The sequence below is a fragment of the Orycteropus afer genome, unplaced genomic scaffold (assembly GCF_000298275.1).
Source record: "Orycteropus afer afer isolate SDZICR_OR568_19922 unplaced genomic scaffold, OryAfe1.0 scaffold00165, whole genome shotgun sequence".
NCBI lineage: Eukaryota > Metazoa > Chordata > Mammalia > Tubulidentata > Orycteropodidae > Orycteropus > Orycteropus afer.
In genome coordinates this window covers 7246660-7250389 of record NW_006921752.1, presented here as the reverse complement: position 1 = coordinate 7250389, position 3730 = coordinate 7246660, and positions in this window count along the sequence as shown.

Here is a 3730-nt window from a genome sequence, read left to right as displayed (position 1 = left end):
TTTCAAATTTGTTGGAGTACAGTTCTTCATAGTATCCTGATATTATCCTTTTGATTTCAGTTAGTTCTGTTGTGATGTCACCCATTTTGTTTGTTATTCATGTTATTTGTATTCTCTCCCTCTTTTTGGTTTTTTTTTTAATATACATATGAGAAAAAGGTGGAAAAGTTTAAACATGTCAGAACTAAGATTTATTTTCACTTTTTAGTAATCATTTACTAAAATTGAAATTTGTTTCTATATGAAGTCTCTGGGTTTTTTTTTCTTTGTCACATATAAACAAGAATATTCTTCAGAAAATATATGGTAAAGATCCTAGCATTAAAGGACATTAAAACTTCTATAAAAGTGACACAGTATACTCTAAAAATAGTCATGAAGTTTTCACAGAAATCAGAAGGCAGAAGTACAAAATAGAGAACTTCTTTGTAAAAAATGAGGTAAAATTTTGTACACTGTAGAAATTATGTGGAGGAAAAGGCAGTATTGTTTACAAGCAATAGAAAAATATCTAATTAATAAACTTGAAAGTTATTTTGCCCTGTAAGAGTTAAATTATAAAATCAAGGCATAATGGATCATGTCATAGTTAGGCAAAGACATATTAAAGTAAGAGAATGGCTCCCAGCCTAGGCAAGACTAGCAGAATAGTCCATGAGAAAGGGTTGGTTGGTCAGACAAGAAAACCTAGAAAAAGGAAAATGGCAGAAGCTTTGGTAATATCTATCCTAGTATTGTGCAGGAGAGAGCGTGTCCCTTTGGTAAATATATGCCTACTCCAGAAATGGACACATTGGTCCTTCAGAATTAGTTGTTATTACCCATTAATTTCCTCCCACTAATACACCCTGTTTGCTCTTCAGGCTGCTCTACTGTTTGGCAGGGATTCCTATGGGGAGAGAACACTTTGGTCATGTCAATGTAAGCATTCTATCCACTGCAAGAGTTTTATTTTTTCTTGTAAATTATTTGGAATTCTGAATCATTTCAATATAATTTCCTTAAAATGCTGTTTTGACCCAATTTTGAGATTGTGGCTGGGGGGCCTTCCATTCTCATCCTTGAGCAGTTGATTAAATCCACTCTCCAGCCACTCAGCTTATCAGAATCTCATACTCGTGGGCCACTATGCACCCATTCTAATCACTCAAGGGCCAGTACAGTCTCTATGCTTCCAGAGCCTACAGAATTATTCAAAATGCCCAATGCCCAGGAAGCCAACACTAGCTAATCTCACCTTGCTTGCCATACTTAAGCCCTCTCCTACAATTCAAGTTGTTTTTACCTTGTACCTGAGTGCAGACCCTTGTGTTGCCTATGTCATGGCATGCCACACCTCCCTGTCTCTGGAAATGGTGATATAATAAAACTAGTTACTTTTCACATCTTCCTTTACTCCTTTATCCCATGTCACACCTGACTGACCACCTTGTGAATTTGTTAGAGCAATTGTCTCTTGTGAGTTTTTTCAATATGAGTCCATCTGTAAGCCACAGAGTCAATCAATCTCCTTGTGTGGACAAATCAGGTTACTTAGGCTACACTCTGGATTCATCAAAATCAACCTTGAAACTTGCTTTTAATTCACACTTGAAAGAGAAGAGATGCACCTAAGTAATATCTTAATAATTGCTATAAAAAAATTCACCATTAAAAAAAAATCACTATCAAGTAGGTTCCAACTTATGGTGATTCCATGTGTGTCCGAGAATTGTGTTCCATAGGGTTTTCAATGGCTTATTTTTCAGAAGCAGATTGCCAGGCCTTTCTTTGCAGGTGCATCTGGGTGGTTTTGAACTGCTAACCTTTCAGTTAGCAGCTGAGTCTTAACAGTTTTTGCCACCCAGGGGCCCCAATTGCTATATGTCTATATGAAAAACCTGTATAAGTGATAGACTAATGTGTGCAATTGATAGAAATGTGGTACTAAGAAGGGACAATGATTTTAGATTATAAGTTTAAAAATATCAGTTGTCAGATATTAATTGGTATTTTTGGGCTAAATCCTATTGCCAGAAGTAGAACTTTCCATCTCAGATATACATGCTCCTATAGCCCAAACACAAATATACAGTATGTAGCATCATATGGATCATGTGCATCCATGCTTTCCCCTTTTCTCCTTCTCCCTTTCCCTATGAAGAGTTGATTAGTGAAATAAATAGAGGTTTTAAGTTAGATCTGAGTTTCCACCCCAGTTCCACTGCTTCTCAGAAAAATAAACAGAAGCAAATGTCTTATTTTCTCTGGTCTTCAGCTTCTACAATTCTTAAATGGAGATAAAAATAATAACTATCTCATACATTAATAGCGTCATTGTGAATGTCAAATGAGATAATATGTATGTAGTCACTCAAATATTGGTCCTCTTCTTGTTTCTTTCCAAGCTCTGGCAAGGTCAATTTAAAAATAAACATCACTGACACACACTTGTATTTCACGAGAAATTAATTAGAACAGAGACTCCAGCTGATTTTTGTTTACCACTCTATAATGGTTAAGGAATTTGGCTGCTAATCAAAAGATTGGTGGTCCAAAGCCACTAGCGACTCCACAGAAAAAAATATGGAGTAGTCCGCTTCCATAAAGATTTACAGCCTTAGAAACCCAGTGAGATTCACTATGAATTGGAATCCACTCGATGGCAGTGAGTTTGGGTTTTTATGAGTACTCTGTCTCTAATACATGTGTGGCTTTTAGGGGAAAGTCAAACATATTTAAAGTTATAAAACAAGATTAGGATGAACACACTTAATGTCACTGAATTGTACATGTGAATACTGCTCAAATGGTAAATATTCTGTAACATATATATTTACCACAACAAGAACAATTTAAAAAAAATGTTTAAGAAATTAAAGTTCGGTTTATCTGAATTTCTCAGTTAGCTTAGCGATCTCCCTTAGTTAAATATCTACGATGTACACAAACCACCACATGCCTGTCATGTTTGTTGTACTATGGTGGCTTGTGTGTTGCTGTGAGGCTGGAGGCTATGCCACTGGTATTTCAAATACCAGCAGGGTCACCCATGGTGGACATATTTCAGTAGAGCTTGCACACTAAGACAGACTCAGAAGAAGGAAGGGGCCATCTACTTCTCAAAGAATTACCCAGTGAAAACCTTATGAATAGCAGTGAAACATTGTCTGATATATTACTGGAAAACTTTATGAATAGCCCTGAAACATTGTCCAATATAGTGCCAGATGATTAGCCCCTCAGGTCAAAAGGCATTCAAAATATGACTGGGGAAGAGTTGCCTCCTCAGAGTAGAGCCAACCTTAATGAAGTGGGTGGAGTAAAGCTTTTGGGACCTCCATTTGCTGATGTGGCATGATTCAAAATGAGAAGAAACAGCTGCAAACATCCATTAATAATCAGAACATGGAATGTACAAAGTATGAATCTAAGAAAATTGGAAGTTGTCAAAAATGAAGTGAAATGCATAAAAATCAATATTCTAGGCATTAGCAAGCTGAAATGGACAGGTTTTGGCCATTTTGAATTAGACAATCATATGATATACTATGCTGTTGTTGTTGTTGTTGTTGTTATGTGCCGTTGAGTCGGCTCTGACTCATAGCGACCCCTCCTTGGGTTTCTGAGGCAGTATCACTACAGAAGTAGGATTTCCCAACCTTCCTTCCAAGGAGTGGGTTTGAACCACCAGCCTTCTGGTTAGCAGTCAAGTGCCTTAGGCACTATGCTACCAGAGCTCCTATACTAT